Genomic DNA, 14392 nt, shown 5'->3' on the forward strand with positions numbered 1-14392 from the left:
CTGCCAGCTCTCTTCTGTTCCCCTGTTCCTGAGGACCGTTTCCCAGGGAGTCCTTCTGACTATCTCCTTGAAGAGCTGGAATTTTGCCCTCCTAAAATTTAGGGTCCTGACTATGCTCTTCGTTATTCCCATTTCCCTCCGTAGCGTTAGTTCCACCAGCACGTGGTCACTGCAGCCCAGGCTACCTCCGATCTTGACATCCCCAATGAGCTCACTCGCATTGGTGACCACCAGGTCTAGTATCACATCGCCTCGGGTAGGGGTGCTTATTACCTGGCTTAAGAAGTTGTCCTCGATGCATTCTAGGAACCTGCTGGATTGCCTACAGCTTGCCGTGTTGCTTTTCCAGCAGATGTCGGAGTGGTTGAAGTCCCCCAGTAGGACAAGAACCTGCGAGCATGAAGCCTCCTGGAATTGGAGGAAGAACGCTTCGTCTGTCAGCTCCTCTTGATCTGGCGGCCTGTAGTAGACACCAATATAATTTTAAGAGTTGTATTTCCTTTGTTGGGAAGATTAAATTGTCTGTGAAAATAGTATGTCCAAAAGAAAATAATCAAAATACCTCTGATTTCTTATGTTAAACACACACCATACTTTTTGAACCTTTTAAAAGATAATAATTACTTACAGCAATTCTAAATAACTTAGGAGAACAGATACTTGATTTTTTGATTAAAAGTTTTTGTAGAGGTTTTAACTGAAAAGAGACAAGACTTGCTGGTCTTTGTCAAAATATATTTGTCAGTTTTAAATTAATGCAAAGCAATAACACCATTTGCCAAGTTTTGCATTCAAATATTAAGATGAATTCTGATACAGGATCATAAATCATCTGTAACTCATCTGAAACTTTGTGCAGGCTTATGAACTTTAAAGATCTTTTTAACGAAACTGGCTGAACTCCAAATCTGCAATCACACAAATCTATGTTTCTTTTTATTTTGGTTCATACTTACTCACATTCATCTTTTAACAGATATCAAATTCTCTGTGTTGCATCATGCCCTTTAAACTGCACCATTTAGAAGCAAGAGGAAAATTCAGTATCTCATAGTAGAAGACTGCCCAGCCCTTTTGAAGTAAAGGGAAATTTTTTATGCGGCAAATATGTTTCTGGAAACTGGCTATGTCTGTGATAGTATGTGAATAAGTTGACACAGTTCAGCTTTGTCATACTTTGTATTTGATCTGAACAACACTCATTTAAAACAGTATATTACACTGTTACATAAAAAGGATAAGCTCACTAATTATAGTTACTTGCACTACATTCAGGAAAAGTACAGCAGATGTATATGGTATCTTTTGTCTCCTTGGTTTTCAATGATAAAAGAAAAAAAAGCTATAACTGTTTCATACACATAAACATAAATAATATCTTTAAGCGTATCCTTTCTTCTGAGCTGCAGCATTTAGCCTTAATGATATTTTTGGCACTACTAAGGGTCACATGCAAGACTTTCTTTTACTTGGCTTTTTTTTTTGGTTTGTTGTGTTTTTCTGGGGGAGGAAGTTCATTTTTTGTTTTTTCCAGGGGGAGATTATTCCTGTGACCAGTAAGCATTAGATGTAGAAATAAAATCCATGTAAAATGACTCAGTTTCATTTAAAATGCCACACAGTTTCATTTATTATTACAGCTGGTTTGGAGAAAGAAAGTTCTCTTTGTTAATGAGACCAACACAACTCATCCCATTATACCAACTCTAACCTAATAAATCAAATATTTACACATTTCCCCTTCATGTTTTTACAAATAGATTTTTTCTTATGGCCATAAAATCTAGTGTGAAATAGGTGTTGTATCTGGATACTTTAAGAAGCAAAAATGAATGGGAAATCCTGTCTGTAATTCCACACAGCCAGGAAGGCTTGTTGAAAATGTCTTAAAGGCAGGAAGGAAGTGAGGTACCTTTTTCACTTCATGCTTGTGTACAGGTCTCATTAATGTCACCATGTTACCTTGTTATTAAAAAGCTTCCTCCAATAATTTTTAGCAGGCTTCATTCATATACCTCTAAACACTGGAAAAATAGCATGGTTGCTAGTGTCGGTGGAGAGACAGTGTCACAAACCTAGCTTAAATACTGTAAGAATCTTATCCCAATGCTTCAGCAAAGGATGGGGAAATGCAGAGTGGCATTGATTTCTTCTAGGCAGTAGGGTAAGATAAAAGTTATTATTAACTCATGAAATCTTGAACTTCAGCAGCTTTCTCAGTGCATGAGGTCAAACTGCTTTCTCTAACCCGAGCATGCTAATGAAGAAAAGCATTTCCAGTGAGAGACCTCTGATTTAACACACAAGAAAGTTTGGTTGCTACATCGTCTCGATTTGTGCCTGCAGCCCACCACTTCGGTTTCGTTTGCTTACCAAATAAAGGCATGCAAACACTTCAGGGATACATTCTGCCTTTCAAAAAGTCAGAAAGCCCACAAAAAGCTTTATTACAGTCATACGAGTCACGATTATGCATCTAAAGGAAGACACAACAGAAACTGCAGCAGAGTGCTGAGGCAGAGGAGAACAAGAGCATCAAGCAAGGAGTCAGCATGTGCAACTTGGGATGAGGCTGACAACCCTGAAAGCGGGTCTGGAAGCTTGACATTGACAGCAATGAGTAGACTCTCTGAGTGAAGGAGGACCATGGTGGATCAACATATCTTCAGAAAACTTGTGTGAGGAAAAGATTTACAGTGGAGTTTTGAAGGGTAGTTTGGCTTGAATCAGCTTGGCTAGCCAGTAGGAAATCACACTACTTCTGTGGTTATCTCTGCCATAAACTACACTGCTTCACTTGGAGCATCATGTACTGAGGAAAGCAGCACCTTCCCTGTTTCCCTGTGACCTAACCCACCATCATCACTCTTCACTTTGTTGGTAGGAATGCATGAGTGATACGCTTTGATGAAAGAAATCAGTGTGATAAGGAGAGGTAAGCTGCAAACTGTTTGTTGTGTGTAGAGTTATGCTTTTTTAGAGCATTTTTACACAGTGTATGTAGGCAAAAACTTGTTCTGTGTGCTTAGAAATGATGACTGCGAAGGCTTTTACTGTGACTACAATGTCATTATTCAAACACAAAAGGCCGTATTCTGCACTGTCTGTTCATGTAAGCCCACAGTGTCCTTTCTCTGGAATTTCTTTGGCTGAGTCACAGTTGAGTGTTTTTGACATAAAGGGCCTGACAGCAAGACTGCATCCTAAGAATCTGCTGTCTTTAACTATCTTCAAATAACTACTTCCTGTTTGAAAAGGCTTCTAGTAATAACACAATTTAATGCAAATAAACACAAGACCAAAAAGAAACTATGCTTTCTACGTACAACACAAGGGGAAATATTGTTAATAATTTGTATATGAAGCTTCACAAGATGCTGCAATACATGATAGGCTACTTTAAATTAGTATCCATTATAATAATAAGGTAGTACTATGTTAGATAATAAAGACCCATAGAAATCCTCAAAAGATACCCAGTATGACCTAAATGGTTCCAGAAGAGGACATCATCCATAAAGGCATCTTTTTTCTAAAGTAGGTGTATTATTTATATTTTATGAAGGAGATTTATTGAGCAACATGGGCCATACTATTTCACTTGCCCAAAGTCAAAGGTGTAAACTTTGGAACTGATCACAAAGGGAGATAAAAGTACAATTCAGGAGAACACAGAGGAATTGTATTTCCTCTTTAGAGAATCCTTTGTTGAATCATGCAGAAAGTATTGATTATATTTCAAAGGTGGGTTTTTTTAAATACATACCAGTGACTTTATCTGTCTAGAGCTGTCTGAACTTCAAACAGATTTGGGAAATACAGTAGATAAAAGGAGTTTATGAGAATTATATTATGTCATAAAAATGACAGAAGTCTATCCCCAAAAGAAGGGTCTTTTAACAGAAAGATTAACCTTTTCCCTGCTTATTGATAATCAGGAAGTTGAGTTGTAACATGCATTTCTTAATAAATAATTTAAATGAGAGGTTTTAAATAGTAATTCTGAAATTATGCATAAGAATCTGTCAGTTCTTTTCTATCAGTTCTTTTCTATTACTATGAAAATATGTTTTGCTTTGTAATTTGAATGTGTATTATGAATGTTTGCTAATTTAGATTTTTCTATCCTGACTACTGTCACGTCTGCAAAAAGTTGACATGTATCTCCCTTACTCTCTCTGATGACATTCACAGAAAGACTTGAAGAACATAGAGAAAGCACGGGCGTCTTGTGTAGTGTTTATTGCTTGTGATTAGAGAAAACTCTGGCAGTATATCACATTGAGTCAACAGCTTGAAGGAATGGAAGAAATCCTGGGCAGCTGTGTACCCAAGTCCCTTCTTTAAGTCAGGCAAAACAGTGATCAGAAAACACTGTCCCAGTACTGTCTCAGGTGACAGCACTCTCAGTGACCCACTGGGAAAGCAGAGAGATGTAAGCAGCCTCAGATGCCGTCTCCGAGTGGTCTGATGCTTGTGCTTAAACTTTGCTCCAGAGGGAGGTGGGGAAGCTGGAGCTTGGGTATGGGAACCTTGGCTGACGAGCAGTGTCAGGAGCATGACGGTTGCAGCCCTTCCCATAGGCACAAGTGCAAACATGCTGTGTGCTCCTGTAGCAGAAACATGGATGTTTCTAGCCCACACCAAAGGGTTGGCAGAAAAAGAGTCTGAAGATATCAGTATATACAGTAGCAATAAAATTGTTGAAAGTCTTTGTTTTCATCGCTCACTGATAAGGTTAAAATTAAAAGGGTTTCTGTTAATTAAAGAATGAGGTGAGAACACTGAAAAGACCATAGGATTTAAATTAAACATATTTTAATCTGTTTTGGAGTGGGAAGGCATTTCTTTAAAAATACAGTAATGTGGGGATGAAGACTTCATCTTCTAGCACCACATGAGAATAATGAGTTTCCTGAGGTTACTGTAAGAGAAAATACCTATAAATTATGCCATCCTAGCTTGATTGTTTTTTCTGTTACTAAAAGTTCATCTTCAGGACTATCTGTACCAGGAAATAGTTTCTTCAAAATCATGTCAGGCTGCCTGGCTGGGTTCTGGGGCTGGTGGAAGGACCAAAAAACATGGCACATGGCACATGGCATGTAGGAAAAAGGAGATGGTGATCTCTTCAGGTGAGATTCTCCAGGGATTTTTCACCTCCAAAACACTATCTAAATTCCTTACTCTGTCCTCTAGACATTGAGGCAGAGGCAGAGGCTGTATAAGAAGACTAATTGTGACATTCTACTGGGTCTGCACTGTCTTGATTTGTCCGTTCTGGTAGTTCTCCTGTTTATTTAACATGGTTGATTTATGATGTCTTGGCTGTGGCTTGTGTGTCCAGCTCGGCTCTTCATTCTGGCAGATTTGCTTTCAAGTGCCATCTGCCTCTGTGAAGGTACCATTAGATCTGCTTTTAGTGAAGCGAATGGGGAGCGAAACTGACAGGTAAAATTGCTGTGTTATTGAAGAAAACAGACGAGTGTATGCTCTCTGAGAGGCAGTGCTTCAGATGCCTTTTCAGTGACACATTTAAAATGCAACATTTGTCCTTTGCCTTTGTCTGCCCAGTTCAGCTCTTTTTCAGTACTGTTTAAGAAAAAAAAGGTAAAGGTGACAGTCTTGCCTTGCAGTACCATTAACAGGTAATCTGCTAAACCACTGAAGTGGTTACAAATAAGTAGATCTCTCATATACTTGTTCAACAAATCTACCAGCTGTTATCAAATGACTTGAGGAGAAATGTAAGGGATGAAAAAGTCCCGTAACTTGCCTATTCCAGGAAGGGAGGGATCTTTCTCAGTAGGATTGCTGGAGCAGAAGTGACAAGTCCAGGATGCCCTGTGGCACCACAGAGCTACTGACGTGTGTGCTGCCTCTCAGTGAAGCGAGTGAGAACAATGTCACATTGTTCAGGCTTGGCCCACAAGCCTGAATTCATGAAGAGAGCTTCGGCACCCTGAAGTTGTTTGCTGATTGTCTACCTACTCCTCTGGTCAAGAGACAAGATGTGACACCAAACTCTGAAAGGGGACCTCTGTAAATCTAGCTTCAGTCCACCAGGTCTCGAAGTGGTTCCGGGCAGCATACACTTTGGGGTTGTGCTTTTGATTCCCTACCCTACCTTGAGCATTTCAGGTTGTTTAATTTAACATTCTGCTGGAAACCCTTTAGAAAGCAGTGGATCTCCAGCCTGCAGTCTGTTCCAGACAAAGTTTTTTACTTTGATTCTTTTTTTTCAAGCGTTCTTGTTCCTGGGGTTGCAAGTAACTTACTTTTTGAGTAAAAAGATCTGTTATTACCTAAATGAGAAGCTACGCTTCTGCATTATACGGAGGTAATGTAGGATGTAAGAAGTGGTGGCCCTTTATAATAGATTTTCTTCCATTTGCTTCACTGAAACTTCAAGGATTGCATTTTGATTCTTCCTTCATGTTTTTACCTCAGAGGCTGGGAATGTTAGGGTTATGAAACTAGAAGAGCTCTAGTCAGATCAAAAGAGGTGGCAAATAAGTCCATTAGGTGCATAAAATCCTCCCCTTCACATATATATGTTTTATGTGAGCACATCATCAGTGAATTACAGCACAAAATCAATGTAATTTAAACAGCTCACACAAGTTCTTTTCACTTTACTTCTACCTCTTCCCTCCTAGCATGAAATAAATAAAATAAAATAAAATAAAATAAAATAAAATAAAATAAAATACTTCCTTATACATTTTTCAGTAAATGCACTTTTGATATCTTTTATCATATTAGTATGACACTTTTCCCTTTCAAGTCTGACATGCCATTAAATAGATGTGTAAAGATTTTTAAAAGCCTCACAAACCAACTTAATTTATACATTTCTTAATGATATAGATAAAAACGGCTTTTAAAAATGGAGACACTCTTATGTGTTTTAAAAGCTGTGTCTTCAAGGGCTGCAACGTGTCATATTTTAATCTATCATAGTAACTGCTTCACTCATTAGTTGCTATGCCTGATGTTAGAAATGTGTAGCCGCTGTAACCACGAAAATTCAACATTCATCCTCCTGCCCGAGGACATGTTTATTCTGAAACAAGAACTACACTGTGCTGCATTCATGTGATATTCACATGGAACTAATTATGGGTATCATGAAATTTGCAGGCTCCATAATAATGCTATTACACTCGCAATTTGATCTTTTCTTGGTTTCCTTCTAAGAATGTCTGCTTCTGCATTCAAAAAATTACACTTAATATTCCCCAAAGAAATCCTGTGTTAAGAAGTATAATAAATCAGTTATAAAAATCCATAGATAGGGTTTTTTATGGAAAAGGAGTGGAAGTTATGAAACGTAACCATCAGTTACCTTCGCCACTCCTTTATGTTCAAGAAATAGTGTGAGAAACAGAGACAGCTTTGGACTTCATTTGAAAGCTTTTGAGCTTGTGCACTGTTTGCTAAGAGGTTGGAAGTGGAAGAAGTCATAATTTCTATCAGAAGTGACTGGGCCACATTGTGTCTTTAGAACATTGGCTTACAAATGAGTACGTGTAATACACTGGCAAACCTCAAGTGAAGAATAGAGGATACAAGCAACTCTCATTTGAGCTGGATGGCACTACTCCTGTTGGTGTAAGTGAAATCACCAGAATCTATTCACAAAATGAAACTAGCTCTGTCTGCAGAGCTACATCCAGAAACAAGTAAGATATTGAGACTCTTTGTGAAATCCAGGCATAATACAACAACTTAAACTACTGAGAAATGTCATTTTGTTTAAATGGTGACTCCTGACTCTCTCCAGGGACATTTCTTCATGCAAGCACACTGTAGCAAACATATCTAGAAGCCACAAAGCTTGGAATGACTAAATGATTACAGTAGCCTCAGCAAACTGAAAATAATATTTTTACCAGTATCACAACAGGAAATGCTCTGAAACACAAAACTGCATTTGTATAGCATTAGGGAGGGCAAGGACTGACAGTCTCCCATACTTTGCCTTAGGTCCTTCACAGTGTTTACCAGAGCGATTTTTCACTGTTCTACATGCAGTTAGCTTACATTCACAGTCTTGCCTCAAGCGAGTAAAAACACACAATTGCCATAAAATCTCTACTGTGCCATAAATAGGAATATAATGCATACCATCTTCTCTTCAATCACAGTAACAAAATGTATAGTTCCTTGGTGATAATCAATATGACTATGATGACAACTGTTATGAAGTATTTTATTTTTCACCCCTGTTTCTTTTTTGAGGACGTGGCAGAGATAATTTGATTAGCTTCTTGGTTAACTGCTTCCTTGTGCTTGTGTTCTTAAGTGAGTGGGTGTGTTAGGAATTCACTGAGATAAAGCTAATTTAAAGAAATTAATTTTGCTCTTAATTGTCTAGTTTATTACTTATTTTTAACTCTTTCAGGGGTAAGCCCCACAGCAAAGAGCCAGTCTGTATGAAATTTCTTACAGTGCTGAGTTTCCCCTTAACTGAAATTTTCATCTAGTACAACAACATTAGCGGAGAAGCAGCTAAGAGCAAGACCGAAAGTCATGACAGGTGCTCTCCATCTGTGGAGAAGATGACTACTTGCTGACTGATTACTCCCAGGTCTTCTTGAGAGAGTCATGGGAAAAATGCATATAGGATAGAATATTCTTCAAAACCTCTTAGAAGGTGCTACCAGCCTTGGAGTAAAGTTTCATGAGAAATAGACCCCTATAGGACTCAGAATAAAGTTGTGTTGCAAGCAACCTATGAGATTTTCTTCTTCAGCACTGCATTATTTGTGTCTATGCCTTTCATCTGAGTGATTTTTTCAACTCCTCTGATTTACTTAAATCAACATCAGAACAAGTATGGTCTCATTTTAGTGGAACAGGAGGTTATAATCTTGATTACAACATCAGAATCATAACTCAAATAGGACACCCCAGAAAGTACATCCTGTTCTGTTTCACACCTGAGGAAGATTTTAGGTACCCAAAAGAGTATTCAGTTTTTCTGAACTAAATTAGTTTGTCTAATCAGAAAAACAGTCATTGTCTGCACACCTTGCCTGCCACATCGTTGTTCCAGCTGCTGCTCAAGGATTCATTTAGGCTCTTTCTTCATGGCTGTTAACTAACCCAAGAGCTTAGGTTGTTGCCTTTAGAGAGGACGTTGCAATTCCTCTTTGCTCTGGTTACGCTTGAGATTTCTGATATTACTAATGCAGCACAACTATTACAGTATATTTTGAGTATGTCTCTTTTTTTATTTTTCTTTCCTGATACAGCCTGCTTTCTACCTGAACCAAAAAATGGTGTGCTTTTACTCAGCCCCAGGAACGCATGCTAAGCATGGGGTTGGGTGCCACTGACTGATCTGTTGAAAGAGACGACATTGGGATATGTAAATTTTTCACAACAGGGCAACTGAATTCCTGAATTCCTCTTGGATTTGATTCCTCTCTTCTTACAAGATGATCTGCATTTTGACATATTCATATGTTTGTAAAAATGAAAATATTTTAAGTCATAGGAACTATTACCATTCTGATAGTCTCACAATGTATGCTGTATAGTTGGCTTTATATAAAGATCACAGGTAGCATATTAGTAATAAAACTGTCAGAGCTGGCATTTAAACTCTCTTGCCACCCACTCTCTTTGTTGGGGCTTGGGCCATCACAGCAGGTCATGTTGGTGAGTTTGAAAGTCGCAAGAAGCATCTGAAACTGGATTTGGTTTCCAAGACAGACCCTGTCTGCAGACACAGGAGCTCAGGTATTCGCAGCAAGGATGCTAAGCAGACAGGCTGGTATGGCTTTGTGCACCTGGAATTTTTCCAAAGCATATGGCTTTGTTCACAGGCATAATGAGCTGCAGTAAGCAGCCATGAAGATTGTGAATCTGTGGATCTCCATGAGCAGTTGCTGTAGGCACAACTGTATCTGAGAAGGTGGGAGACAGTCACAGGTGAAAGAGGATGGATTTGGTCTTTAAAATTCAGTAGTACCTGAACAGAATTAGCAGGCTAATACCAGGCAATCTTGATTGTTGGGGAAGCTACATATCAGAGGATGGTTACCCATTTGTTTTTTCCCTCCAAAATTTGTATTTGGCCAGCTACTTCTCACAGCTGATTTTCTATAGATAGGCATGTGATTGACCATACGTGGAGTGAGGCACAGAAAAATGTTGTCCTCAGATTTGTTTCTCCTTTTTATTCTTTGTTTGTGGCATTATTCAAAGCGCTCTTAAAGTCTCTCTGAATTTAGGACACTACTTATACATAGCCTTTGACTGTAAGGGAATCAGAAAAGAAAAACGCTTGCAAAAAATCCACATCCAGTGAAGGACTGTCCTCCAGGGAAGTCTCAAACCATCGTGGGTTGTATGTGTCTCTCCAGCTGATTATAGGCATTTGTTAAGCTGCTTCTCTCTGAATTTGTCAGGTTTCTAATGCAATACGTAAATAAGTTCCTGCTTGACTCCCACAGCTGGTTTTGATCAGTCTTCTATGAAAAGGAAGTTTCAATTAGCAGTGATCCAAATGTATTCTGGAGGTATATTTTTATGGCTGCTCAACGAATAACACCCTTTGTTCATAAGGGTGCATGTGAGTCTAAAACGCAACGCAGCCGGAACTGTGAGTCATTACCACAAGCACTGTACTTTGTTGCAGAGGTCAGACCCTGCCAAAACCAGAGGAGTTAGCTAGCCAGATTGAATTAGCGGTTGAAACACATTAATTTATGCTGCGTAAATGTTATTGTGGCCCTGTGGGCAAGTACTTAGGTCATATGCTTTATGAACTATTTGCACCAAAAGGGCTTTCCAGCTGTAAATCAGCTCCAAAGTGCACCTTTGCAAAGTGTTCACGGCTCTGTGCTGTGTGCCTCCCCATCCACATCGACTCCATCTCTTGGCACAGCGGTGTCTCGCCGTTCTACATGTGCTCTGCAGGATTGCCTGCAAAAGGAGTGGATCAGTGGCCAGTGGGTTGGGTCTAGTCAATAAGTGGAGACTTGGCCGGCCGTGGGCAGCTGCGGGGCTGTGGCTCCAGGCATCTGGCAGCAGGCAGGGAGGCTTGAGTCAGTGCAGCTGTGTGGTAAATGGAAACCCTGATATCTCAAACACACACACAACGCAGCCCTTGACAAGGCTGTTTCTCTTCTGGGGGAGGAGGTGAATTAGATATACTTTTGGCCAGAATATTTCAGAGTAAAAAAAGTAGAAGTGTTTTCTGGCTGCAAATCGTGGTAAATGAGGACACGTGCCAAGGAAGAATTATGCATAAACGATAGTGTTTAAACTTGTTTTTATGTGTTTGGATGTGTCTCTGCCAAAAATCTGACAGGGCCTCATTGTTGGAGCTTTTTAATCAAGAAGCCACTGACTGCACCCAGTAAATGTTTCATAAATAATGAAATAACTGGGGGCCTTTGGTGTTGTCTGCTGGTGTCGACAGCTGCATGCAACACACTCTACTTTCCAGCAAGCCAGGTAAATGCTACAGCAGTGTGAGAGAGGAGGCAATGTCTGTCTCCCGACAGGAATGGTCTTTTTAAACAAGCATATTTCACTTGGAGCTCTAATTCCACTCGGTTTGTTTGATTTGGGTTGCACCTGCCTTTACACAAAGGGTTATTTGTTTTACTATTGTTCGTTTTTGCTCAGCTCAGCTAGCACATCCACTCCCTTGCACCGCTGCCTCAGTGTCACTGAATCAGGCTGCACATACATCTTCCCCCGCAGAGTGCCACAATGCAAGTCTCCTGTTTTTTTTAAAAGTAACACTGCCAACATCCTTACTGGGCATCTGCAGTGCTGCTGTTCTCAAGGACACAACCACCTCATATCAGACTCAAGACTGCAACTTGCTTTTACCCACGTTCCCTGGTCTCTGGGCTTGTCGATTTAGGAGTCGTGGACATTAATCATCTGGTGTAAATGGCAGTTTTCTTTATGCTGAATATTTCAACAGGATCACAAAAAGAATGTTTATATAGCATTAAATATTCATAAAATCATGCTAAAATAGTTAAGGCGATGTGAAATAGATGAAGCTTTGAAATTATAAATATTTAATATTTTAATACCTTTTCATAGGACTTTTTTTGTTTTCCATGAACCTCATGCTGTTACCATACTTTTGTTTTTTGAATGGGGAAACTGTTATTCTTTTAAGTGTTTCCTATTGTAAATGAAAACATTTAGTCTACTTAATAGCTATTTAGTTTTGCTTAGCTTATGAAAAGAAAAAAACATCAGGTCTGAGAACTGCCAGCCCTGCTTGTGTGAGTAATTGCCATTCCTCCTGCTTCTGAAACTCTCTTGTTTTGACTGTTTTTACTGCAGTTTACCATTACAAGGATCGCAAGATGGCTATTAAAAACTCACGGAATGTATTTTTTCTGCATAAATAGCTTTTTTCTAGAAAGCACATAAATGGTTGTCTGGAATGAAGTTGATTTTCATCTATAATGAATCCATATGTTTCCTATTAAACCTGTCTTCAGAAAACTCATGACAGAAAGAGAAATTATTATCAGTGACAAAAGAAATTCTGGTGCGACTCACAGGAGTTTTTCTTCTGTTTTCTTTTTAGATGTATCTCCATTACCTTTGTGAAACCAGAAACAAAGCACGTAACATTGCGTGGTAATGGTTCTGTGTTTCCTAAGCAACTGTTTAATCAATAAAGTGGTAGACTAGGTATTTACTATATTTCATTAATTGGGTTAAGGAAGTAGGGATATTCATGACTGCTATTTGGAAAGCTGTGTAAAAAGATAGCCAGACAAACAAACCTCTGTAATCCACTTATACCTCACAGATGCCAAAGGGTTGAACAAGCATATTAAACAAGCTATACGCCTGTCTGTTTGGAGGAGCTGTTAAATCATGAATCTCTGCACAGCACCTGAGGCAGTCAGTTAATAAAGATCTTTTGTAGCAGATTTCTGTTCTATTAAGGGTGGACATAAAGCAGAATAATTTAAAATGTGTCAATAACTCAAGGCAAAAATGCTTAATGCACGAAGCATCATCTTCTTGTAGCCAAGCGTACACAGTGGTAACTAGTAGATGGAATGCTACTCATGGGATCAGAAATCATTTTTTTTCGCAAAAATATCCCACAGCGGTTTAATATTGTTGTGTCCGTCTGGAAGCCAGATTTCAGCTTTAAATACAGAAATTATCTTATTTTCCATCAACTTTTCCTAGGAGAGATTCTGAAAACTTGGCTGCCCTTTCACATGAATGAGTGCGTAAAGTGGAGACATTTTCACATTTTGTTATTGGAAAAAAAATTCTTCAGTTCAGGGAATACATGCTTCTGGAGGTGCTCCAAGCAGAGCGACGTGGTAGCAGGAGTAGGTGGTGACGGCAGTTTAGCAGAGCAGCTCCATGGAGGCATGCTGGCTTGCTGTGTGCTGCGTCTCATCGACCACGCAGCAGAGCCATTAACCACATGCACAGCCCCAAAGAGCATGCGCCTGCTTGACAAGCAGACATGGTGTGCACTGACACGTTTTTCTGAGGGCACGTTCCCAAGGATTTGTGAACAACGGGTGCTAATTCAGCAAAAGCTCTGCTCTTCCAGTTCTGCTGCATCCACGGCAGGGGTTTTACCAAAACCAAGCTGTCGAACAGGGCTATGCATCGCTCCTGCCTGGGGCTGGCAGGTGTGCACCAGTGAGAGTATGCAATGTGGGTCAGGGCTGGAAAGTGCCTTCTGAACAGTAAAAGGAGACAGAAGAGGAAAGATAAATATATATACTACTCGTCGGATAAGGTTTGCTGATTATCTCCAGAGGATTAGATCAGCTAGTCTGACTTTCTGTTCCTCTTTTTAGAATCAGTGTTTTCCACCGCCTGGGTATGGCTGGAACATGGCGTCCTCTTTCAAACTATTTGCTCTGTGTTCACCCTGTCACTTTTCATGGATCTTGCTTGAATGAGGAGACAATAGCAGGCCAAGGTACAGCTTAAAAAAGCGGGGGGAAAAGTGCAAGAGGCCTGTGTTAATGGTTATACTTGAAATGTGTAGAGACACAGCAGAAGCTTTAATTAAATTCACTCTATTTAGTAATTTTTTGGCAGTTTTTATTGATTTATTATGTGTTGCATCTGCTCTTGATTTACTGCATTTCATTTATACTACTGTTTTTTTTCTGTCGCTTATGTGCTGCATATTTGTCATGAGTTCTTGTGGTTTGCAGTTTTTGAGTTGCACTGTGCAAAAAATTCATGCTAGAACTTGAAACCAGGTGTTTCAATATGAAAGAAAATCACTCCAAGATTTACACAATCTACTGGGATAGCAGCCCATAGAGTTTGTCAAAATATATTTCTTTAGGTTAGAATTTTGTTTCTAAAGATGATGGTGTCTGCAGTGAATTTTCAGAGGGTTGTGTTT

Source organism: Opisthocomus hoazin, chromosome Z (genome assembly GCF_030867145.1).
Source record: "Opisthocomus hoazin isolate bOpiHoa1 chromosome Z, bOpiHoa1.hap1, whole genome shotgun sequence".
Lineage (NCBI taxonomy): Eukaryota > Metazoa > Chordata > Aves > Opisthocomiformes > Opisthocomidae > Opisthocomus > Opisthocomus hoazin.